The sequence below is a fragment of the Xiphophorus hellerii genome, chromosome 20 (assembly GCF_003331165.1).
Source record: "Xiphophorus hellerii strain 12219 chromosome 20, Xiphophorus_hellerii-4.1, whole genome shotgun sequence".
NCBI lineage: Eukaryota > Metazoa > Chordata > Actinopteri > Cyprinodontiformes > Poeciliidae > Xiphophorus > Xiphophorus hellerii.
The window spans coordinates 33,324,395-33,351,676 of NC_045691.1; the positions used below are offsets into that span (position 1 = coordinate 33,324,395).

At 37.8% G+C, this 27,282-nt stretch overlaps 1 protein-coding gene across 2 annotated transcripts in view; it reads right to left on the reverse strand.

The window, feature by feature from the left end:
• The window catches only part of cntn6 (contactin 6), a 143,471-nt gene that overhangs the window by 72,889 nt on the left and 43,300 nt on the right, over window positions 1-27,282 (reverse strand). The window contains exons 2-3 of one of the 2 annotated variants that reach the window (XM_032550447.1): window positions 19,033-19,167; window positions 9,243-9,311 (exon numbers count right to left, since the gene is read on the reverse strand). The gene's annotated coding sequence lies outside the window, so the exon portion shown is untranslated. The remainder of the gene's footprint in view (window positions 1-9,242; window positions 9,312-19,032; window positions 19,168-27,282) is intronic. The other variant, XM_032550448.1, reaches the window with a different exon arrangement.

A 27,282-nucleotide genomic window follows, 5' to 3' on the forward strand; every position in this document is an offset into this window, starting at 1 on the left:
TTGAAATTGAGATTTGGTTTGAATTTTATTATGTTTTTTTTTTTTTAGCGATCAACCAACTATAATATTAAATAATAAGAGTGATGACAATGTTATGGCAGATGTAATGTATCACATCCATAGAGAGCAGAACCTTCCAGATCCCAACATGCACTATTCAGAAAGAGCTTGATCTGCCAATTCCAATTTTGGCTAATACCAATTTTTTTTCGGCTGAAATGTTTTGCTAAATATAGCAAAAAAGTCGCTGAGTTGGCAACAGTGGGGTGAGTATTGTTAACTGCAAACATGCAGACATGACCTGGTGGGCTGCTCCGTCAGTCAAACCTCTGTCACAGGAGAGGACATTGGCTGGTTGTCAAACCTTTGCTGAGGTTGATAAAATCAGCTTCAAAGTATCAGCCGATCATCGAGCTCACACAATTAGGAAATTGGGTCAGATTTATTGGGTGGTGTTGTGGAAAAAGATACTGTAACAAGAGTCTGGATGAGAAGAAATAAGAAATTTTATAAAACGTTGCAAAGTGAGAACAGAAATACAGAGTCAAAGGAGTCTGTCAAGTCTGCTCTGACTAACAGTGGATTTGGCTTCCTTTTATAGGTTCTGGTCAGAGTAGAGAGACTTGATTGGACTATAGGTGTGAATCCTTGATGGTTATGTACCAGGGATTCTGTGGAGCCCAACACAGATGGTCTTGCCATTTGTCTACTGTTAAGGAAAGGGGGTTGTTCTTTAACGCTAAAAGGGCAGATAAGTTCTAGGTTGGGGAAGTAACACTGAGTCTCCAGGATCAGGGCCCTCTGACCTGTTGTTACGTAATACTGTAGAGGCCTGTGTGAAAGCAGGTTGACCAATCAAATGATAAGACTGTGCAAATAACCCAAAGCAGAAGAGGGGTGAGGAACACATTATACATTTTTCCATTACAGTGACTAATTTCTCTGTGCATCCCTACTTTGGGATGAATTAGAGTGGAGACTGCAAACCAGGACTTCTCATCCAACACTAGTGTCTGACCTCACAAATGTTGTCTCAGAAGAATGGTGAAAAATTCCTAAAAGCCCCCCTCCCCCCTCCCACACCTTAGACTGTCTGAACAGCCAGTCTAGGATTTGGGTCTGTAAGTAAGTAAAAACGCGACACAGCGTTCCACTGCTTGTTAAGGAGTAAAGAATGGGACGCCAAGCCAAATGATCCAATGTCTTTTAACAATATAGTGTGTAAAGTGGTATTTTTTAGTTTTGCTTGTGTTTGTATCTTCTAATTTCAGTTCCCAGAGTAAACTGGCTCAGACAGATGTCTGTAACAAGAACAGAGAAATCAGTATTCGTGACTGAAGAGGGGAGAAAAATAAAATCATTTTTCAAGCGAAGAGCAGTAGATTTACAACGCGCCGCATTATTTATTCTGAGAGCTCAGTGCAGATCATCCAAGCCACATCTTGTCAGCAATCATTATTGATTTGGTTTCCACTTTTTTAACCTTCTGACTTTTTGTTTGTCATCACTGCCTTCTGCCCTGTCACAGGTCTCAATCAAACACAGAAGCACGGGTCAATAATGGGAGTTTTGGTTGATGCCTTTGCCTATGAGTCTGGCTCGGTTCATATATTTTGCTGTTCTGGAAAAAAAAGTGAGGAAACTGTATCCATCAAACAGCATAAGTATTCTTTCTGCTTTTAGATCCAAGATGTGAAAAATTCTCTATTTGCAGCCGTATCGGCCTGATTTTGGATTTTAAAGTAATTCTGTTTCGATTAAGGAACCAGGATAGCAGATTCCAAATGAATCTAACAGAAGTGTGAGTGTTGATAGAGTTAGATGAAAAGGCTAATATATTGAACCATTGTGAAATTCTAAATCACTGTAATATTTAACTTATTTTTTCAGATATGTTCTAAAAATTCATTTTAGGAATTAATGTGCTGTTAAACCACCTCTAGATAAAGACAAAATCAATCAGTTTTAAAAATCAGGTGTTCTTACTGAGCAGCATGTGAGGAGAGGAGCTGAAACAAGTCGAGTTTACGCTCAGTGACAGAAAAGTGAAGCGCCCAGATGGAATCGTCTGATTCATGTGGAATCTGGCCCAAACGCAGATCAGTGATGGGAATGGAAACGGTTCAATTTGTAAGGAGCTGGCACCAGCCTTATAGGTGGAAAAAAAAAAAAAAAAAAAATCACATTTCATACAAGTTTCTCCCCACGTGGCGTGACATAGGAAAAATAGGGTCACATGTTCCACGTCATGATAGGAAACGGCAAAAATAACTACAGCAACATGAAGGACCTGATTTTACATGAAGAAAAAAAATCATGCAATTCCAAAATACTCTACATGTCTATGTTTTCTGTTTTATCTTTTTATTGTATATTCACTCTTGGAAGCTGTCATGGGCCTGCAGATGCTAATTAGCTTATGCTATGTTTTGGTACAGCACATCTTTTATATTTGAGTTGTACATTGTAATTTTTTAAATAAAGTTTATTATTATCACTATGTAGGAAAGCATGCTACACCACGTTTCACATGTTACAACATGATGGAATTTTCCTGTTTCACATGTGACTAAGGATCTGGTTTGTTTGCCTAGACAGTCCGGATCGTTTGGGAACATGTGAACACGCATTTGAACTCTGCATGGAAATGAACTAAGATTGAGCTTTTCTGTAAAGAAGAAGGGATGTACTTGATGTACAAAGTTGGTAGAGATATTAGAGCAGGGGTCTCAAACTCAATTTACCCGGGGGCCGCTGGAGGTAGAGTCTGGGTGACGCTGGGCCGCATTCACACACACGGTCTCCTCAGCCGAACCTTTCTGACTGCCTATTACCATATTTGGCCGTTGTCAGGCGTTGTAACAGCCGTAATTGTGTAGTGTCTCTTTAAGATACTCTAGTATTGCTAATGATGTCAGAAGTATGCGCCAGAGGTGTGACCAAGTCACTGTGTTGCAAGTCTCAAGTCTCTGTCCTCAACTCCGAGTCAAGTCTCAAGTAAAGACAGGCAAAAGTCGAGTCAAGTCTCAAGTCAGGAACCTTTAATTTCAAGTCATTTCGAGTCATTTTTATTTATTTATTTTTAATAATTTGCAATTATACATAAAATTCAAATATTAGACCATTTGTTCTTTTTAAAATATGTATTTGAGGTTCATTTGTGATCCTCTTATTCATCTGGTATTCTTCAAATCTGTCAGAAGTAAACAGATGTCAGAAAATAAATTACAGCCTTTCATGAATTACATTTGACTTCAGTTTACTCCTTCTATTCATAAATAAACATCAACACTACAACAATCATAGTTTTCAAAAAATGAAATAAGTATAAATGAAGTTATCACAAGTAAACTCAGGAAGGTCTGGTGCATTTATTTTTCTGCTTTTATTTCTAAGTATGTTAGTTTCAGTCCTCCGTAAATATGGGACAGATATTCTAAACACAACATTTATTTGGGACAGTCACTGTATTTGGTCTTTTTTTTTTTTTTTCCCAGCAAAGCTATAGTACTTGGAAATGGGTTCTGTGCGACATGTGACAGTCACGCCGGTCAGTGCATTAAGTCAAAAACAGTTGACTTAATGCACTGACTGCAGTAAACAATATATTGTCAATATAATTTCCCAACGTAGATGTCTTCAAATACACCAACCATCCTTAGATGATACTAGACCCGGCTCATCATCATGATGGGACAGAGAGACTCTGTTCCCTGTGTTCAGGTCCAGAATCTGCTTTCTGTTCCGGAGCCCCGCTCACTATCCACCGGCTTCCTGAGCTAACACGGTGCACATTATTTGTGGAGGCATTTGAAGGACCGGATTTATGGTAAATCATCACCAATTTAACCCGGAGTACACATGCTAACACGAAGTTAGCTAAAGTCAACTATCTTACAGCAAAAGAAAAGTGCCACCTACCGATCTTTGTGAAGCTTCAAATGCCGGACAAAGTTGGACGTCGTGGCATCTCCATCCGATATTCTCTTCTTGCATGTTTTACAAGTTGCAGTTCGTTTTTTAGTCGAAAGTTCATAACCTACGTAGCCAAAAGAAATTACTCGCGGAAGCATATTCGAGCGGTTATTTTGTATTTCGTTCCCTGAGCTCTGTAGCTTTGCCGCGTTTTTTTAAACGTCCAAATCCTGTTAATTTGATTGGTTGTGCTGCAGCTACGTACACATACATACATAAGGAGAGAGGAAAAACACAGTGACGGTCTGCGCATATTGATACGGAGTGAGTGAAATTAATTAATGACGCCACTTTATAAATAATGTGTTTTAAATTTTAAGACTTTGAGTAAAAAATATCAAGTCTTTTCAAGTAAACAGCTTCAAGTCGAGTCAAGTCCCAAGTCAATGGCATGAAAGTCAAAGTCAAGTCCGAGTCTTTGAGCATTTTTTCAAGTCAAGTCTCAAGTCCTGATTTTAACGACTCGAGTCTGACTCGAGTCCAAGTCATGTGACTCGAGTCCCCACCTCTGGTATGCGCCACGGCTTCTCTGTAGAGAGCGTGGGAGAAACGTGCTAGACGGACATGTTAGCTCCCTACCTTTTTAGTAATGTTACGGGTTGTTTGGACGCTGCTCAATTTTCATGTCTGATAATATAGCAGCCGTTCATCCGGGCTTTGTAAGGTTGGTGAAGAGCGTATTTATTAAAGGACAACACTGTGGAATTCCCAGTTCCAGTGTGGTTGTGAGTTTTTGACCGTCCTGACGAATCTGCCGCCTCCTCTCCTCCCTTAAACACAACCCAAGCGTTACAGCGCCTAACCTTAATTACGTTACACTGATCAGCAACTTCCGGGTCTAGACTGGATGCTGAAGCACGTGAAGCGGGAGCCGCCGCAGAAATTGCGCATGTACCGCATGCAAATAATGACAAATAGAAAATGCAAATAGGCCCGGCCGATGTCCCACCCCGAGAGCAATATACTCCACCGTGATTGGTAAGTTCGTTCAGCTCCGCACACAACACTGAAAAGTGCCAATTATATCAAACTCGCGGGCCGCACTAACATTAAACTTTCATATTAAGGCGGGGGCCACAAACTATCGTACTGAGGGCTGCAGTTGGCCCGCGGGCCGCGAGTTTGAGACCCCTGTATTAGAGGAAGACTTCCTGTTGCAAATGCAGCAAAGCATGGTTTTACAAAAGAATGAAAGCAATTTTTTATTAGCGGTGGGACTTTATTAAAATTTTTAATCAGGTTATTTGCAGAGTCTTTATTAATTATTTTTAATAAATCACATTTTGCAATAGATAAAAAAAACATGTTTAATTCAAGAAAATGTTTTGCTGCTAAATGACTGAATTAATGAACATATGACCTAAACAAGAAAGATATTTATTGTTTTTAATCTGCTATTTAACCTTCATTTTGGTGCTTCATCATTCATGGAACCTCTTTAGAAATTTGAACTCTGTGCTGCTGCTGCTGCATGTTTAGCATTGAGATGCTATTTTAAGGCAAGGTAAAGTACGGTCATTTTATTTATAAAGCACCTTTTCAGCAACAAGGAAGTTCAAAGTGTTTTACATGAATTAGAAGTTAATACAACAAAATAACAAACCAAAGGAAAAAAGCAAAAGAAAAAAAAACAAAAGAAAAAAGTATAAAACTACACATTAGTTCCCCATGTTTAAGAATAAGTAGTATTTATAAACTAGTCGGGGGGTTTCTCTGGATTCTTGTCCTGAAAATTTTTAGGCTTGAATAGCTTTGCTGGTAGATTAACTCCTTTTAGAAAAATTTAAACACAACAGTCTTTTCCAGCGTCCAATCAGATCATTTTTTGAAGCAAAAATTAACCCCCAACGTGCCATGAAAATCAGCTTTGTTGTCCATTGTTGTTGTTTGCAGATGTCATTTGTGCATCAGGTTTACGGGAGTACCAGAAAGTTCCATCTCGGGACTTTATGTAAAAAACGCAAATCAAAAAAATCTATGGAATGAATTAATAGAAATTGATATATTAAAGTCCCTTTTTGGTTTCTTACCAAAATATTTTTATTGAGCTTTTCCACTTTGTGTGGTATGTTTGTGGTTGTAATTTAAGACAAAGTGGCCGACACATTAAATGGGTCTGAATACTTTGGTGGTAATGTTGGTTTAAAAATCATTTCTAGCTGTTGATGTGTAAAGTATAAAGTGCTGACTGCTGATTGATTGGGATGTAAAAACTGAGCGCTTTAAAGAGTGGGGCATGTTGAGAGCACTCAGTGCATCCAAAGCTCTCCTTCACCATCACCTTCAGAGCAGCACTTTCCTCACGATGCTCCATAATCCATCCATCCTGTGCAAATCAGAAGCCCATTATTTGCCAATAGTGGCTTGCTCAATTAAGAATGATGACATTGTTAGCATTTAGTGCATTGCGAGGCTACGGGAAGCATTAATGCCTATCACAGAGGTTGACTAACAAGCCCCTGCAGAGTTTTAAGTCATTAGCAGACCTGCTCTGCCCAGTGATCGATGTTCATTTGTGTTCGCCGCAGTCAGCTGTCCACTCTCGCTTTCCAGCTAATCAACTTTATTTTGTCCACTTCCACACAAATGTGGCTCTGCTTTGATTTGTATTCAAAGTCAGGCTGGGCTCCTGAAGGCACATACCCCGAACACAGCAGCTGGGAACGCTGAGACGACAGTTCCTGGAGATGTTTAAGTGAGGGACACAACAACTCTGTTACCATGATCTATGGATCCTCAGAATCCAGAGGGTGCATGTTTTTTTTTTGGCTATGGTCCAGAAACCTAAAGGAGTTGCATGTGATTAATTTACATACTCTTAAAAAGAAACAACGGTAATTCATTTTTGCACGCCAATGCTCAGTTCGAGGTGTTGGAAGGGAGATGGCTAATGGTGCCTGGAAGGGACACTCTCTGTCACAAATAATAACACTCAGGCATGCACTGAAAAAACACAAACCGATTTTTGCTGTCAAATATCTTACTACACTTGGAATAAGAAAAAATTATCTTATAGGTAACTTTTCAGCATGACATATAAATCCGATATTAATATTGGAAATTGATCTGATATCAGACAAAAAACGAGCATCAGATTATATGGGGCTGCATGTAAAATCTCAGACAGAAGCGCACTGATGGAAGAACTCGGCCGTAGACTTTCTACCCAGCAGGGTTTGTGTCCCATACCCAGACCCATTGGTTAATAATAAATGGACCACTTGTTCTCATTCCTAATGTTGACAATTGTTCTCTGCTTGAGTAAAACCACTTGATCATGTCTTTTCTTACATTCCACACAACAAAATAAGTCATTAAAGTACAACTTATTTACTTTAATAAGTCATACTTTCATGAAATTGAATATCTTTCACAGGCTATGTTCTCACAGCAGGTCTTGACACTCAATTCAGACTTTTTTAATGAAATTAAATTTTTTTTGGCATGGTCGTTCGTTGATACTACTCATTATGAACCTCTGCAATCAGACTTCTGTGTGAACAGTTTACGTCCACAAAGTTACCTGCATGCGCAGAAACAAAACCTTGATGACACACAACAGCACGTTGTTTACAGAAGTAAACAAATGCATGCCGCCGTCTGCAGATCAGTTTTATGACTGACAGCGCTAAGACCCGCCCCCTGGCTCTGGTTGGTTGTTGGGAGCACTGGGAGAAGCCTGAAGATACTGATTTTTCACAGATTGTCCGTCTTATACCGTACCGTCAAGACTGTGACACTTTCCACAAATATGTAAAAAAACTGAAAAATTTAAATGCAGCTTTAATATTGTTAACAAAAAAACTCTGGCAGAATGTTTCCACTTGTGACATGTAAAAAATGTTTTGTTACAAGTGAACAAAAATCTGCTTTTTTATTGATCAATATTAAGGAGTAATTGACTTAACACAAGCTCACAACGCCTGCTGAAAAGTTACTTGTAAATCACTTTTGTCTTGTTTGAAATGTACCATAATATTTGCACAAGAAGGTGAACAAAAAAACTTTTTTTTACTGTTTTTTTACAGTGTACATAATGTGTTCCCCCTCCGTTTCTCCGACTAGCTGGCGATGCTGAGATTTCAGCGTTGAAATTCCTAAACCACTGTTGGATTCTGACCCAGATAAACGCAGGTATCCAAAGGAAAGAGATTCCTGCTTTAACGTTTCGAGCAGATTAGTTTTCCATTGTGGAGCAACCAAATTAGCACAAGAAGAAAAAGGGGAACTGTAGGGTGTCCTGGGATCACTGTTGAGCCATGTTCCACTTCATTACACTCTGAGTAATTGGTTAAACATGTGACTATATAAATGATCTCTCTGCAGCCTTCTGAGTATTAATTAAGACCCCTCTCTCCCTCCTGCCCGTTTTGGATAGCAGGCGCTTTCTGAATGCGCAGGGCTCCATAAAGACATCAGCATGACGGTGCCTTTCTTGAATATACTTCCAGGAGCCAGGAAACCATCCAGCTTCATCTTTGTTTATTTATAAAACTAAGTAATAAATATCCAGCAAAAAACCAAAAAAACTTCCTGATCTAGGATTACAGTTCATCTGAGATCCTGTCAGACCCTGGGGGGCAAAAGATGCTGCAGCTTAGGTGCTAAACTGTCACATGTTGTATATGAGAATACTACAGAGAAAAACCATAAGAGCTTAGGACAGTTAATTACTGACTTCTTTAACAAAACTGCTTCTCAAAACAGACAAACACATTTTACTCACAAAATACTCAGAAATCCTTTAGAAAGAGGAGATAAGCAACCTCAGTTAGTAATCAGTTTCTCAGGGATTAGTTCTCAGATGTCTCAAACAGTTCAGCTCCATTTCATAAAAATGTTTTTCCCCTGAGTGGGAATATATTCTACAAAAAGCTTGGAAATGATTTGAATGTTATTGGGACTATATCAGCGTAAGCATGCAAATCATGCTTTAGCGCTTAAAACCAGAACCAAGCATGGAGAGACAACATTCAGCTTCCATGCACCATAAATATGGAACAAGCTGAAAGAAAAAAACAAAACTGAAAAATGGACAAAACACTGAGTTTTAATGTAATTTATACATGACAGCATAAATTCAGAAACAATAAGTTTGGAATACACAGAAGAGACCACAGACATCTGTTCAGACACACATTCCCAAGAAACCGTGTGCTGTCACGGCCCCCTACCTGGAAAAACAGCTGCTGGTCGCGGTCATTCATAACAGGCAATAAATCACAAAGGCCAACAACAAGCATGTTTCTCACTGATTGAGTACTCACGGAGTAAGTGGGGTCTGCGCCTTCTCGCTCCTCCCTTCAGAGCCAAGACACAGTCACTACTTTGGCAAGCTAGAAGAGAAAGAGGGAGAAAATATTGAGAAATTAGTGAGGAAAAGAAAGCTTGATACGTCTTAAAACTTGAGTTCAGCTGCCTGATAAAAGGAAGAATGCAGCCAGTAGCACAAGTGTTCCTGATAGTGGCTCATATCTGGGTGATTCTAGGTGCTAGGTTTGGGTTTTCAGCACAGAGAAGGTTTCTCATGGCAAGAAGTTCTCTCAGGGTTTCCCTTAGTGTGTTATAAGCCTGCAGGCGCTGCTGGATGCACGCCCTTCAGTGTGGTTTAGAACGGACTACAGTCACACCACTGAACTAGTGTAATCAAAGTTTTGCAGCCCATCTATGAAGTTGGTCTGACCCAAGTCATCTGGAATTTTTCTTAAGTTCTTCATTTGTAGGAAAACCGGTTTGTAGAGCAAAGCTGAGGAGGGCCTCATTTGGACAAGGTGGGTGAGATGAATGTCATCTGAATCTTGACTGTTTGGTCAGGAACCATGGCCTTCAAAAGTAGAAAGTCAAATTAACAGCGTTCATAAGAAATCGGGTGATAGCTCTAGCAGGCTGGAGAAATGGTATCTGTAAGGGGAATCTTCAGAAAGTTAGGTGCTGATGCAGTGGTCAGGAGAACATTGTTAACTATGTAAATAGCAGGTGAATGACACTAGCCAGGATGGAAGTCATCAAGAAAAAGCAAAGTGTGCCCTAATGACACCTTGTGTCAGCAAAGTGAAACCTTAGTCAAAGACTAAAGACCCATTTACACAGAAACCAGTAACACTTTTGTTCTGATCCAGCCTTTTGTTTACATGTCTCCAGTGATCAGCGCCTCTCACACCAGAACCTTTTGAAACCAGGTCTCAGAGTGGAAGTTTTCAGGAACGAAGGTTTGGAGTACACTGCAAGTGTGAAAGAGTACATGTGCAGAACACACGGCTGCAGGATTTGTACGAGCAAATAACAAAAACAATGGCGGATAGCATTTTACTGTGTTGTGCTACCTGACCTGTCCAGCTTAACACAACTTTGATACAGAACATCATATCAGAGACGGGCCGCTGGTTTGCAAATGAGATGGAAACTAAGAAGCAAAAGGGCATGCCTATTTTAACAACATGCTAAAATCACAGTGCCATGTTGTGGCCTGGCATGAGAACTACAGCTGATTCAAGGTGTCTTATCATCCAAACATGGAGCTTTTCTCCATACAGCATTTGAAAATACAGTTTCCATCAAGGCTGGACAGTGGTCTCATGAAAACATAACCTTTGAAAGAACACAGGGCTTGTACTTGGTTGTGTTTGGTTATGATGGAGAACTGTGGGAGCTACTGGTCAATTCATGCCCTTATTATGTCTATAATGTCAGAAGTTAACATACACCGAATAAAATCACACACGCTTTTTGTCTTCCTGATATCTTGGTTGATTTCCCATCATGTCTAACCAGAAAGCAGTGTGTTACTGGTGCCGCTGTAAAACATACCTACAGGAGAGCCTCCAGTTAACCTAAGTGTGTCAGTTTACCTATGAGAAGTTTCCAAATCCTTGACATCATCTAGACTTTCCCCTCATTGTTTAAAAAGACAGTAATCACTCTGTATGTAAACATCAGATTTTGAAGACAATAAATATTGTAAATGCTGTCTTTTCAATTTATATCTGAGAACTTTGCATTACTGTTCCCATTATCTTAGTTCAGACTATGGGTAGAATAAAGAGAATTACTTCAAATTAGCAGATGTCAAAGCAGGTATGGAACATCCTTCTGATGGGTTTGAATTGCCACATGGGACACAAAGCAAATCATATTTCTCCATTTTGTAAATGTGATTCAGCCACCTGACTGAAATGCTTCCTGGACACCTGGAATTTCTGGTCCCACTGGTGGAAGAACCTGGGGCAGACCCTGAACTCAGAGGAACTTTACATGAGCTTGGTCTGAAAATGCCTTGGGATGTAAAGTTTTTCTGGAGAGAAAAATGTCTGGGTTTCTCTTCTGGGCCTAACACCTTCAGGGCCTGACCTTGGATAGGTCAGAGAAAATGAACAAAATGATGAATGTGCGCTTTTGAATAAAAAATACCAAAAAAATCAGCAAAACAAAAAGTGTGCTTTAGAGAGAGATGTCATTGTGTTGACATGCAGAGTACTCTGAGGATGTAAATAACTCTAATAACTCAAGTAATTCCAAACACAGAAGAAAACTAATCATAATAACCTGGATTTCTGCACCTACACACCAGAGGCTATACACTCATTCTAATTTGGTTTTCTGCAACACAGACTCAATTAATGCTATCACAAAAGAGAGGAGTGGTTGTGCGAGTGAATAAAAGCTCTGAACACAGAGAACATGAAAAAATAAAATAAAACGTGACACACTAAAACTGATTTTCTTTGTGAAAAGGGAAAGCAGACTGCTAGTGTTAAACATGAACTGTACTTGAGTATAACAAGAAACAGCTTCTATTTGGTGTTTGTCTAGGGAGAGGAAACATAGCCAGATGAAATATGTTGGAATTAAACACAGAATTCATTGGCGAAAGCTTTTCTGAAATGCCCTTTTAACTGCTGATTCTCTCATTTTTGAAGGGAATTAATTTGACACATCAAGGCTATTTGGCTACATTTTATGGAATTCTCCTATTGCTTACAAAAAGCCAATGCTGTAATAGTAAAACCTTAATATTGTTTGTCTTTTTTGTTACTTATATGTTAGCTGGACTAAATTCTAAAGACTAGAAACTATGTGCCAAATAGCAACTAGAAGCCCAGAAACTGAAAGTATTAAAGGGTCAGTATTATGTTTTCCAGGCACATAGTTCCATTTTATAGCACAATCAATTAACTATAGTAACTTCAGCTGATATAAAATGCTACATCTATCAAATATGAAGAAAAAGAAATTTTACTTCCTAGTTTAACCCCTTGTAACTGGGCCTCAGGAAGTCATCACAACATGGCTCCTCTATTAAATAAAACTGTGCTTTTTAGACATACTGAGACATGTCTGCTGTTCATTCAGGTTGCAAGAATGCATGAGTCCAGATTTTAGCAGATACCAAGAGGGCTAAACAGAGTACAGTTAATGTTTTATCCTCTAGAGATTTTATCTGTCATGAAAGTGGAACATGGTGGATTCGACAGCCTCACAGTTCAGATAAAAATCTATGTACCGTACTCTACATACTGGAATCACATTTAATACTTGGAGTCATAACGGGATTTAAAAAGACATAAGCATAATCTTTTAGTTAAACTAAAAGGAAAATTATGTTAACGTAAAAAAAAAAGTAAAAACTGAGACATCAGTCTTTTTTCTGTATTTCTCTATATTAGCATGTGTGCTATAAAAAACATTCTTGTGTAACTACATTCATGTTCTCTTCATTATTATTATCATTTACTGTTGAGTAAAGTCAAGGCACCAATCTTTGTTTCAACTTATGCTCAAAAACCTGATGGGAATCATTTGTATAGCTTTTCATAGATAAAAAGCTATACTCCATGTGTTTGTTGCAGTATTAGCGGTTAGCGATTAGTGATAATTAGCTAGTCACAGTATTCTCACAGTGCTTACAAATTGCTTGAATATTGTTTGTCACTCTATCACTGTTCCTTTCTTTTCTAGAAGGAAGTGAAAATGTTACCAGAAAATAAATACAGTACAGACCAAAAGTTTGGACACAACTGTGTGTCCAAACTTTTGGTCTGTACTGTATATTTTAAAGTAGTAAAAGGTTTCTTCAAAGCTTTCTTAGTTACCATATGTTGAGAACTAGCTTGACTAAAAGCCTTCTAGCTTTATAGTAACCTCTGACTATGAAGTTAATGCTAACTATTAATGATGAAGACATGTGATATGCTGTTAATGTCTCCAAAACTCCTCATTTACTACAGAAAAAAGTGACTTGAATTTTCGCCAGTCACTTTAAAAAAATAAAAAAATAAAAAATCTTAGTGTTAATATTGTCCTCGTCAGCTAATGCCAACAAGATCCAGCCATCCATTTTCTGTACACCCTTGTCCCTAGTGGGGTCAGGAGGTGCTGGTGCGAACGTTTCGGGCGAGAGGCGGGGTCACCCTGGACAGGTTGCCACTCTGTCGCCTCACCAACAAGATAATAGAACAAAAACTACTCATTCCCTTTGTTCAGAATTTGAGTTGTTAACATGTACACAGCAACATGTCAACCTTTAAAGGGGCAGTATTATCTAAAATCCACTTTTTTGAGCTTTTCATCATACTGCAATGGGATTCCCCAATCAAAAACACACCTGGAGTGTTGCCTTGATTCTTTCATGCATGTCTGAGAAATCCTTTAATCTCCTGTGGCAGGAGCAGGAGTTTTTAAAGAGACACAGGTTCAATTTCAAAGCATTAAATTCCAAAGTCACATTTCTTCTAAGTCATATTTGATACAAGGCATTTTTATAACAGCTGAAGGTAACAGGTAGTTGATTATATGCTATAAAATGATACTATGTGACTGTAAAACACATAATACCCTTAAAGACTTCTAAAGGTTATTGGCTGCACTGGATCTTATTTACTGGTATTACATTAATAGGGACTCAATTCAAAAATACACCAAATCTTTTGGATTTTTATTCACAAAAACATGCATAATCTTTTTCCTTGTTAGAAAAATGCATTAGCTTATTTGATATTACTCGATATTGTGACTTCTGAATAACTGATGGTAACAGAGTTACTTGATTACGCTATAAAATGGCTCTATGTACCTGGAAAATAATGCTGCACCTTTCTATCTGTGCCTCTTGATGCAGACAAAATCAAATACAAACATCAACAGTAGAGTAATTAGAGTTATTATTGTTGACTGTTATAGTGAGATCTGGTGGCATGATGTCCTGTTGTACCACTAGTCCTTCTAATGTCAACTTGACACAAAAACAGAAACTATGATTAGTTTTACCAGATGAGACTGAAATCAAACATGCTCAAATACAATCTCCCTTAATCCATTCTAGGGTAATAATACTACAGGGGGTACAGCCAAAACAAAATCCACTGAGTGAAATCATAACTGGCATTTTATAGGTTAACAAGTATAAAACAAAACAAAACAAAAAAACACGGCCTTGCATGAAAGAAATAAAGGTCTCTTTGTGAAGAAACTGAACCAAACCAAGACATTTAGAAAATGGGAGGCAAAATCTCAATGATCACAAGAAACATTTCTCTCAGGAGCAACAAGACGTGTCCATTTACACCAAGAAGCCAAAGGCGTTGAATGTTTTAGCCCCGTTTTGCCTGACTCGTCTCCGAAATGACAGGACCCGGGGAGTCTCAACTGGCGGTCCCCATTTTCAGTAAAAGCAACAGGAGGGGTTCGCTTTGCTCGGCCTCCTCAGGCCAGATTGTTGCATGGAGCTTGAATAAAGGATCTCACCATTTACCGAACCATAGCTTCAGGACTGTCATTCTGAATGTGCACTTTTCATCCCGAGAAGAAGTATCAGAGGTGTTGGAAAAAGTTTCAGATTGATCTCCCGTCTTCCTCATGGCATCAAGAATGTATCCACACCCCTCCCTCATCCATGTGCTCAGGTGTCACAGAAACCCAACGACTGAAAGTGCCCACAGCAAAAGAGTCGCATTACACCGGCTGTGCAGATTATGAATGATAGGGAAACCCTTTTTCAGTTTCATTAAAGTGCCAAAAAAAATGAATAATTCATGGTTTTAAATTTCAGGCCGTCTAAGAATTCCTCTGCATTGCATCAGGTCTTTTCCTTCCACCAGATTTATTCCAGTGGAAGTGAAGCGTTTTGCCGCTCTGAGATCTGTTGCCAATTTGCCGCACAGACAATGAAAAGTGTCATTTGTCAATTGACACAAAGAAGCAGATAAAATGAGAGTCATTCATCAGCAGAAACCTTCTAAAATGGACATGGACTGAATGAGACATTTTACTAAAACCTACAGTAAATTAACTACAGCTCTGTTATTTGTGAGAGCTGTCAAGCTGAATAAAAAGATGTTTTATTCAACGTTGAAGTGCCCAAAGGAAAACAAAACACCCACATTAAATAATGTTGGTTAACCAATAAATGGAAAAAATGTGTGTAAAAGACTCAATTTAATCTCCAGAGTGTTTCAAAAGTATAGATACTCCTCAAAATTTCAGATTTTAATTTTAACTATAAACTAGATAGATTTTCATATTTATGCACAATTATGAAACAAAAGAAAAATGACCCTAAACATGTTTCTCATGTAAAAATCATTGTAATGCAGCACATAGAGTGATAAGCTACTTTATTCTCCAGAATATTTAGCTAGAGAGCAGAATTACATGTTCCATTAAGAGTAGCTATTGAACTGGGGAAATTTTAAGCAAACTTTTAAATTGTTGCAAAAAAAAAAGAAAACAAATGAAAATGTGAATCAGGTGTTTCCATCTAATGGTTTGGAGCGAATCAAAGAGTGATTCCATCAGATGTTGATGCTACGCAGGGCTGTAAGAAACAGGAAGTAGAGGCTGCAAAGCAGCAATGTCATTTCATTTTAATCATAATTTAGTCATCAGAATTGTTTTTGTTGAGTTATAATACAATTTTATTCGCCTAAATCCATTGTCAATTTAGTCGACAAAACTTAAATACTTTGATCAGTTCATTAGAATTAGCAAAAAATGACTAAATGTTTAACCAGTTATGTTATAGTTATTGTCTGAATGTGCAATACATACAAAAATAAATGCAACTTTTTTCCAACGTCTTGATTTTTTTGACCTTGCTTTCAACAATAAAAATATTTTGCAAATTGAATTCTTCATAAATTTTTTTTTTTTACTGTAAGTCTAAAATAAACACATTTAACAGTTAACCTGTTAAAATAAAATTGGCTAATAGCTCTGTATTAATGATCATTTAAACTCAACATCCAATAAAATCAAACTACAATATTCTACTAAAAGAACAACAGAAAACTGAATTAATCATAACATTATGTTTCATATCAGTGACCTGTCATGAGGATTCCTCTTTGACTCCATGGATGAGATGTAAACATTTTCAGGGCAACAGTTAAGGGGTTAAAACTAATCAAATTTACTTCTTCCACAAACAATGTAAAGAATTTAAAGACTGCACTTTTTTTTCTTGTGAAACGGAAGGACTGAGGCTGCCTTCTGTTAAAAATGTATTTTTAAATTAAGTGTAAAGGAGGGTTTCTATGCCACATGAAGAAAAAACACCATAAGACTTTAATGCAGAAAAAAAAAACTGGAGTCAATCATAAAGCGTTGATGCTGTAACACCAACATCTTCACACCCTGCAGTATCATCACAGCTACTCAGGCTTCTGTCAACACCCGCCTGGCTTCCTGCTTGGCTGGGCAATTGCAGCTGTCAGTCACCTGAGTAATGTGTGAGACAGCTGTGGTATTTCAGACAATGGAGAGGGACTTTATCATCCTTCCTCCAGTAGGTCATACGACAAATGACTAATTTTAGGTAAGACGGGGGCGTGCGAGGCGACTGTTTTTTCTGGCAAGGCTTTGACTGAGTATTGTCATCAAATGAATCAACTTCACAGCTGCCTGTTTGCTCTAAAACACCTACAATCACCAGAGAGTGAACAAAGGTTTGCTTCTGAAGCCTTGCAGTGAAGGATTCCACAGGTACTACAGGAATAAGGTCTCTACCCACTACACAGTTAGTAGGAGGAGGCTAAGAGTGCAACCAGCTCACAGGATGAGATGATTTCTATCAGGTCAGAAATAATAAGACAAGAACAAAAAAATCTGGTTTTAACAATCAGACTACAGGTTTCACAAATCACAATGTCAGTTTTAAAGAAGCTAAAATGAGTGCAGAACATTCCGGTCCGGTTTTGACTCCATATATTATGGTCTCCTTTTTTTTTTAATATGTGTACGGTTGAAAAATAAGTTGAAGTGTTTTGCAGAGATGATTCAAAGCTGCCCTCATAAAGTGCACAAATTTGCTCCAGCAAGAATCAAGTGTTTGATCTTTTCATGAGCTGAAAGAGGCGATGATATTCAGTAAAGAATTGACTTATCAAATTTATATACCATTTCTCAATGGACACCATTACATAAAAGTGATTTATTTTAGCTTTACATCATGTTATAATGTCATTCCCTCATCAAAAACTGATCTGGAGTGTCGCCTTGATTCTTTCATGAATGCTGGAGAAATCATTCATTCTCCAGCATGAAGGCTGGGGCCTGGATGGACCTAGCGTTTCCTCTGTGCTTTAATTTCCAAGCTTCCCCCTCACAGAGCAGCCCTCCCTTGTGACTCCTCCACTAGGCTCCTTCAGACTAGCCAGCAGTAATTAGCAAACACCTGGTGGAACTGCACATCAGCTGAGCTCATTATGGGAGCCACTTCTCAGAGCAACGCTGGTAAAGACATTGTTAAAGGGTTAATAGAGGAGCCATGCAATGTTTTTTGAAGGCGGCGCTTAAGAAAAACAGGAGTTTCTTAAAGAGACAGAAGCCCAATTTCAAGGTGTTAAATTGAGACAGAAAATTTCTTTTACGTCATATTCGGTATATGTATCATTTTTATAACAACTGAAGGTAAACGTATTGGATTATATTACAAAATGGCAGTATACGGCTGGAAACCACATGATACTACCTCTTTAATGCCCAATAAGGTAGCATGGTGGCTGAGTCAATCACAACTCTTGTACCTGACTGACAGAGCAATGCAGATATGGTCAAGACTCTGTGGCTCAATTCATAAATTATTTTGTGAAAACGCCTAAAGACTAAAGTGTGTGCCGGGTCGTATGGAAATTTAAAGTGCAGGCCTTTTTATATGGGTGTGTTTCAGTAGTCTTTAATAATGGCCTTGTCTCATGGAGCTGCACCTCGTCCTATCTGCTTGTTAAAGGAGATCAACCGGCAGCAAACGCTTGAAGCCCAAATTCAATTTGTAAGGATGAGGAGGTCTTCAAAGCTTCTTAACAACAAAGGATGATCGGTTTAAGAGTCCAAGAGACGGTCAACATCAATAGATAGCAATCCTCCTATTTAACACTGCTCTCCACCAGTACACACAACACACACCTCACAAATCCTCCAACATGACGTCCTTGTATTTGTCTGCCTGAAAACAAGAGAAAAGTAACAAGCCAGCTGTGAAATTGAAAAAAAAATTTCTTCTGAAGTTGGTAAGAATTGATTATAAACTTCTCCAGTTCAAATGAAACTTGAGTTTCTTTTTTAACGATTTAAGCATGTGGTAGCCCAACAAGTATAATGTAATCTGACACAGCTTGACTTTATTTCTGGTTTTCAGGAAACATAAATTAACGTACAGAGAGTTACTGTCAGTCTCCCAGGATTCTGCAATTTTTTAATTCAATCTTTCAGAAAACCTCCCAGGCTTCACCAAGCTCAGTCAATCCATACGAACATTTAGAAGCAACATTCCTGACCTCAATGTTGGATTATTTATTTCAATTTCTGACATTCCAATTCTCATGACAGAGCCGGTGAGATGTAGAATAAAACTGATACAGCGCTAATTTATTGTTACTATTATTAATATTTTCTTTTAGCAAATATTTTCTCCATATATATATATATATATATGTATATATATATATATATATATATATATATATATATATATATATATATATATATATGTGGGTGTGTGTGCGTGTGTGTATGGTTATTCTATCCTAAATTTTTAGCACAAGCAAGAGTATCCCCAAAACTCACCTTTACTTTTGCCCTCTGGTGCACTCCAGTGGTTTCAATTAATTTGGCCCTCCCCGGGTCTCAGTGCTGGCAGATCCACCCAAGAGACAAGACATCCATTACTGCCAGGTCTCAGGCTCCATTTCAAGTAGGTGGCTGAGGGAAAGAATGGCCACTGTGAGGGTAATGAAATATTTTCCACACCAGAAATAGATGTTGTATGCTCAGACAACCGTGCTCATTATTGGATATCGCCAACGACGTGTCAATTGGTTTAAAATTGGAGTTAGTGCTAACTGGTGTCAGAGTTTTTGCTGATCTTGAGTTGAGTTTGCTGAAGGTTGCATGAATGTGCCTTTGCACTTATGGGTGACTAGTCTAAAGTCAAGCCACTTGACTCCATCGAAGGAGTTGTCATTAAAATATAGGAATTTATTCTTGTGCGTGCCAAAACCAAAACAACTGCGAGATCAGAACATTCACAGATAGTTTTATTCAGTAGAAAATAATTAGAGGCATCCACAGGCATATATTTATTTTGGAAACCTCTGCATGTTTTGCTTATTCAAGCACACGTTGACACATTTGCCTCTACCACAGCGAGTGTTTGCACGCCTCCTTCTTGTTTCAGCAGGTTGAGATTACACATTTAAAAGGTGTACATAACAAGAGGAAATGAGAACTGAAGAACACACAAAAATACACAAAATCAGTATGACAACAGACGACTTAATTATGATAATTCTTCATTAAACTCCTTAGCTTCAGTTCTACCAACAAGAAAATGGCAGTTGGTCTCTCCATAGAAACTAAATTACTCGGTGCAAACATTGGTTCAAAAACTGTGATCCAATTAGTTCAGTTAGAGAAGAGAAAACCCTAGAAGAAGGAGCCTCTTCAGTCTTTATAGACCACCATTTTTATTTATACAACAAGCTAATCTGACTTAATCTAACTTCCACAAAATAAACAAAGAAGTAGTAAGATGGTAATAATCTAATGATTTTAATGTCAGATAGTTGCTAATTACTTGTTTAATTGATAAACAAGCATCGCAAGCTAGCACTAGCTATGATCAGTATTCACACTTTGACCAAAACCTGGTCATGAAGATGTCACACAGAGGCAATATATTATTATGTTATAGGTTTAATCTGAATTCTGTTATAGAAACTTTGGAGTTTTTGTTTCAATTTACTAATAACTTTTGAAACAGAAACAAACTTTAATGCTTCCTAAGGCTACACTCTTCTTCAGTTGTTAACTCTCAGTAAGAAAGTCCAAGAGTTCAAGGTTCTCTGGCTTCTGCCACCATACAAAAATGTGAATGCTGTATTAGTTAATGACTTGTACCTCATCAAACTCCTGTTTCTACCCTACGTTTGAATTACATGGTAAAACACAATGCCATACACAATTAATGCCTTTGCATTCCATTTCTGCATATTTGACATTGTTGCAAACAATTTGGACGACAGGTAAGCCAGGTTACCACAATTTTTTTGGGATGTTGAAAAATTTCCCCACGAGTCGAGTACGGCTGGTTACACAAACCATGTATATTAACATGTAAATGCTTTGTTTAGATGTTGATGAAGATCCATTTTCCTCGGGATGCCAATACTGAGACCGACATCTGAGTTTTAGTATCGGGCAAATACTGATCAAAAATAGAAACAGAAACGTTTTCAGTTTTTCCTGACACTCTGTCTTGATGTAATCAGACACTGAATTTGTTAGGAAAGTTATCCTCCTGTTCATTTACTCATGAGTTTATTTTACAAGTTATGTTTTCATATTATTCTTTTCATATTATTCTTTTATATTATTACTCTCATATTATTCTTCTTTTATTTACTTAACTTTTCTTTCTTTTGTAGTATGTTATTAACTTTGTTTAGGATGTTTGCTTAGAAGCTAAAAACGTTAAACATTCATGTGTTATTAGTTCCATATGTAACTGATTAGTTGTGGTCAGCCACATGCCCTTATAAGGGCATGTCCATGAGAGGTTCCAGAATGTAAAGACGGTTGGTCAATTCTCTGTGTGACTGTGTGAAGAGAAGCCCAACCTCCTTTTTCTATACAATAAAGAGAAATGCAAAGAAAGAACTGGTAGAATTGAGTCCGGACAGTGTTTGACAGCGATTCGTCGCGTCTGTTCTCAATTCTCCTATTCTGCAGAAAAGAAATCAAAAGAAACCTAATCTCTGTCTCTGGCTGGTTCTTTGCAGGTTGTGACAAAATAAACCTATCAGAATTCTACTCCCTTGATTTTAATACACACACACTATTGATGTTGCCAGAAGAACATCAAAAAGTGACAAGTTCTGATTTTCCTAAAAATGTCTTTCATTTTCTCACATTTGGACCTAAGTAACTCATACATACATTTATCCTAAATATTACTTGTTTAGCTATGCAGGTTATGGGCTATTCCTTTCTAATTACACTTTGTTAGCCTAATCATTGATCATCTTAAACAATTTTCAGGTTAAAAACACAATCAGTATGCTGGGTCAAACCCCTGTTCCAAACCTGTTGTGTTAAGCCAAACATGGAGCGACTGGGCCGGTCCATGTTTGACTGCAACGTCTGGTCAGCACAGATTAGCATTCTGCTAGTTACTGAACCTGGTTTGGAACTGGCTTGTTGAAAAAGTTAAAAAGTTGAATTGTTTTTAAAATGCTTAAAGTTCTTTGGCAGCCATGACATCAAAATCTAGTGCAACTCTAAAAGAATCTTCCAGATTTCTTCAATGACTTGTTAATGAAAATGTTTAAACTTCTTTTGTCTGTACCACACATTTTAAAATGATTTGAAAATGGGCTCAATAAAGTATTTCTATTTTTAAAAACTGCTAAACTTACTAACAACGGCTTTGTGAAAAACATAAATGAGATGCTTTGATCACAGCTTGACCCAACTTACCAAACCTTCTCAAACTATTATACAAGTATCACAGAATACTTGCATAATTATACTTTGTTTAAATTTGACTTCTTCTAGAAGTCTGGTCGTCTTCTTTTCACATAATAATTATTAGAGGTTGTACTTTGTAAAAGTATTTAAACTGAAACATCGTTAGATTTTCAGGTTTGTGAGATGTCTTCATTAAAATGTCAAACCTTTCCCTGGAACTTGACTAACTGCTCAGGGGATCACCAATTATTAACACACACTTTGCCAAAAACTTCATGGAAATGCGTCCAACAGTTTCTGAGCCCTGCAGCTAAACAGCAGAGCTGTCACCTTCATGGTGCCGGAGACGTAATCGGTTGACTTCATTAGCTGGGGAACATGACTGCATGTGGGCCACATAATTCTGTGCCAAAGAAATGGATGAACTGGCAGCTTGACAGACAGCTTTCTGGTGCCGGGCCGACTAACAATGATGTCCCAGAAAGCGAAAAAGTCAAGTAAAGTGAAATGTTTTTCTGCACTGCTTGATACAAACAGACTTTGCAGATTTACACAATATTCCTTAAGCCGACACTTTCCAACGCATTTCAGCAGATAGCATTACCGAGATATTGTTGTTACTCTATTAGGGATCACTGCAGCTATAGGGTCACTTTGGGGGGTAAAGGAGGGAGGGGTATAACTAGTTATATTCATTTGAGTAACTTTTTGGAAAGTAAATGTACTTTAAGGAGTGTTTTTGCTATGCTGTATTCCCCAATATTGAAAAAAATCTAGATCTAGTATTGGTGACAATGTGCCAAATCATTAATCTAATTCTATGCTTTGTGCTCTGAGTGATGTCATGAGTTTTTTATTTTACATTATGTGACTCTGTGGGTAGACTTCTTGTCTTGCAATCAGAAGGTTGTAGATTCAATTCCTGTTTCCTACTGCCACATGTCTATGTGCCTCTGGGCAAGGCACTTAACTCCAAATTGCCTACCGATCGGTATATAAATTTGTGAGTGCAAATGGGTGAATGCGGCTCTAGTATGAAGTGATTTGAGTGGTCATAATGACTGGAAAAGAGCTACATAAGTTCAGTCCATTATCATTATATTTAGAGTTCATGATTGCACTTCCTGAAGAATCTCAAAGGTTTGTTGCAGTTCATTTGATTGGTTTCAGTTTCTTTATTATCTGTTTTACAACTTCTGTTATTCTCCTAATTGCTCTCACTGAACAAGTTCAAGTTGTTTTTCCATGTTTGACCCAGCTTGTGAAGATGTTGGTGTATTTAAAAATGCTGTACTGGTGCAAATACATATCAAATACATTTATAATTCAGTACATTTTTTACTACATTTATGTCTGTTTAAAAAAATAAACATTTAATGTCCATTCAGCATGTTTTTTTTGTTTTGGATCGCTATCGGCTGATATTAAACCTCAGATACAGGTATGTGTATTGTATGTGGATAAAGTGGATCAGTGCATCTCTACTTAATACATTTTACATTGACAGAAATTGATTTGGAAACATGTTTATTTTATATTCATGTGAATAATTTTTATTTTGGTCTTTAAAATATCATAATTTTCACATAGATTTAGATGAATGATTAAATTATTAATGTTTTGATCAGTTAGTCAGTACTTTACCTGATACTTTTTTACTTTTACTTTAGTAGAGATGTTGAAGTAGTGTTACTCTTGAGTACAATTTTTTTGGGAACATAACCAATCATACAAACTAAAACTTAAAGAGCAATATACTATAATGTTATTCCCTCATCAAAAACATACGTAGAGTGTTGCTTTGAGTCTTTCAGGCATGTTTGAGAAATCCTTTTTAAGGGTTAATAGAGGGGCCATGTTGTAATGACTTCCTGAAGCAGAGTGTCAGAAAGAGCAGGAGGTTTTAAAGAGACAGAGGCCCAATTTCAAAGAATTAAACTATGAAGTCAGACTTCATTGAAGTCATATTTTATACTTAGCATTTTTTAAGCCGCTGAATGTAACATAGTTACTTAATTGTGCAATAAAACGGCCGGGAAAACCCATGGTACTGCCCCTTTAAGCAACAAAACAAAACCTCTCTCCAGTCCACTGAGGGCCACACCAGAGAAAAGCAGGAAAAATTCAACTGGCCTCACACAGCAGCAGACATCTGTGTTACAAACATCAGGATTGCCAGGCGGTGGAACAAGAGCGCAAAGGTTGCTGAAGCGATGCAACACATTTCATCATCCATTATACATGAGGCTACCGCTAAGTAACAGTAGCCCTGGTGGGCCTCTGCTGCCATTATTCATGGATATCAGAAGACACTCTGAAAATGGATGTTTCTGAGTCTAAGAGCCATATTTTCCTGAAAGCCTTGCACAACTTGGTTGAACTTTGCTGGATAGTCATGTAGTGTATCCCTCTGTGTTGTAGCGGGGAGATGAGGGCTGTGCTAATCCTCTCCTAGGGCAGGCACTTAGACCGCTGTGTACAAAGCCCATTAATGTAAACACCCTTACACTACATAAGAAGCAGTGTTCTTTTAAAAGAGGGGCTATTTTGAATCAATTAGGCCAACTGTGGTTACACATAATGGATCAAACGCATTCTAAAAAGACTCTGGCCTTCAGGCTGAACACTGAGAATATTCCATTTTTAAAAACTGCTAAAAACAACATCAAAAAGCTAAAGTGCTAACTTTGACATGTAAACAATTGAATTTTTTTTAAATATTTGCTTTAAAAATAAAGCAACAGTGAGTTACTAATCAGAATAATTACAGGTTAAAGAGTAAAAAGTTAAAATCACCTTTACTGTAGGGGTGAAAATTGATCGTATTGTTTATCATTTATCGTATTGTTTATCATTTATCTTAACAAACCTACCTTCATGATAAGAATTCTGATTTGTCATCTCAATATATTTCAGTTAATGATATCAAATAAATAACTAAACTGGCAGTATTATTAGAAGTGGTATTTTTACCATTTTCTCCACTGTATGTTTTATGAAACCAAATAAATATCAGTAAATTCAAAAATCTGATTGACTGCAGTTACTGTGTGCAGTTTAATGTTACCTTTATGTGAGTGGAGTTCTGAAGAAGATTATGTTAAATGTGGATATTTTTCAAGAGCAGTATTTTTTATTGTGATCACGTTAGTACCACAAAATACTGCAGTAAAAAGAATCATCTGTTCCCATCTATAACAGCACAGACTTACAGCAGGACTCTAACAAAAACTCTGATTAGTTCCTTACTGAGGTTTAAGATTTTTCTTTTTAGTTTAAGCTTTTTTTTGTATCACAAAGCCAGATCCCTTCATCTCAACTAGGTCCATCACCATGGTAACTTATGTGGGAAGCCTCACCCAGTCACATTAGAATTCAACATGTGTGAAAGCAACACTTCTATAGCAATTATTGAAATGAGAAAATTTATAAAATAAAACTGTGGTGCATGAACCCATGAAGAGCCTTTTCCTCATTTTCTCATCATGACTGAAGAAAAGCTTTGAGACATGCATCGCAGAAACAAACTAAAGCAAAGTGATTTCACAACTTCCACATGTGTACATATATAAATCAAGTGCTTTGTGTTTACCCAGTAACATTCCTTGTTTCAGTCCCTTCCCAACTAATAACCCAGCATTGTTGTTGTAAACCATGTTACTACAGGAACACCTTCATGCTCCTTTCTCTAAATTTCATGAAAATGTAAAAGACTTGTCTCGTATTATTCTTATTATCAATTGTTTTCATCACTACTGTTGCATTTTGACAAGTGTGACAAGTGTGAGATCCACAGACTGATTAGCATTTTGAAAAGTGCTTCTTCATAACCAACTCACAAAAGAAAGTATTCCTAGTTCTGATAACCTGAGGGGAGTCAACAAAAAGGGCTTTTGGTTCTCCTGCCATTATTATCAATTGAATGTGCACCATTAGTCAAATTACACCAGCTTGTTATAAACAAGACCTGCCGGCCATTTGCCTACTTTCTAACAGATTTGTGAACTTTTCAGAATTTGTGAAAATCCTTTTTGTCTTCAAAACTTTACTTTGTTGAGCTTCACATGATGTTAAAATGTTATCCCCTCATCAAAAACACACATGCAGTGTTGCCTTGATTCTTTAAAGCATGTTTGGAAAATCCTTTAATCTCCATGGCAACCATTCAACTGTAAAAAATTCCTGGATGGGCTTAGCGCTGCCTCAAAGGCAAAGCTCCTCCTTTGAGCTGCAGTTTCAACATTTCTGAGCTTCCTCCTCACAGAGCAGCCCTCCCGCACTCAGCTCCTTCAGACTAGCCAGCAGCAATTAGCAAACACCTGATAGATCTGCTGAGCTCATTATAGGAGCTACTGCTCAGAGCAACGCTGGTAAAATTGTTGTTAAAGGGTTAATAGAGGAGCCATGTTGTGATGACTTCCTGAAGGCAGAGCTTCAGAAAGAGCAGGAGTTTCTTAAGGAGACAGAGGCTAAATCTCAAGGTGTTAACCTACCAAGTCATATTTGATATAAAAAAATTTTCTCAACGGAAGGTAACATAATCACTTGATTGTGATATAAAATTATACTTTCTGCCTAGAAAACACATAAAACTGCCCCTTTAATCTGACTTCATCTGTCAGTTTTAAAGTTTAAAGCTCAGGGCCGTCCCAGCTCCCACTGCCAGCCCTCACACTCTGCTGGCCTCCACACATTCCTCTTGTTGCTATCGCACTGGACAAGCCCCGCACCTTGCAGCAGCAGTTTATCTGGAACACGCAGGAAAACCGTGTTGCTGCAGTCAGCATTCTACACGGTTCATGTTCACAACCCTGTCACCGCTCGAGCGCAGCGAAGGAGAGACTTCCCGTGGAGATACCTTTAACATCCCCTTGTCACTTTAATTGATGGCAAAATTGCCGTTGGTGATCATTAACAACTAAGAGCACTTCTGACTGCAGGTGGCTCGGTGTTGAGAGGTTCCAACTCGTTTATCATCCGCTGAGCCTTCCTGTTGGGTTAATCGTCTTACCTCAATTAATGGTAATAAATTCAGGGTTTTCAGCCAAATGTGTCATTAATTCTGATCCCAGTTAATGGTGCAAAAATAATAATAGTCCTTCAAAGAACAGAAGAGAAAACACAATAATCATCTCCACTATAATAAAGAATTACCCTTTCAGCTTTTTAGAATATACTAATAAAATGGCAATGCAGCTCAGACGCAATGCAAAAAGTTCCCATGTTGTAAAAACGAAACACAAGGAACCTCATTAGGAAGAGGAACTCAAAAAAACATTCATAAAATGTACCATATGGTTCATTGTCCAAGGCAAATGCGAGTTAATCTGGGCCTCCATACCACCAGGG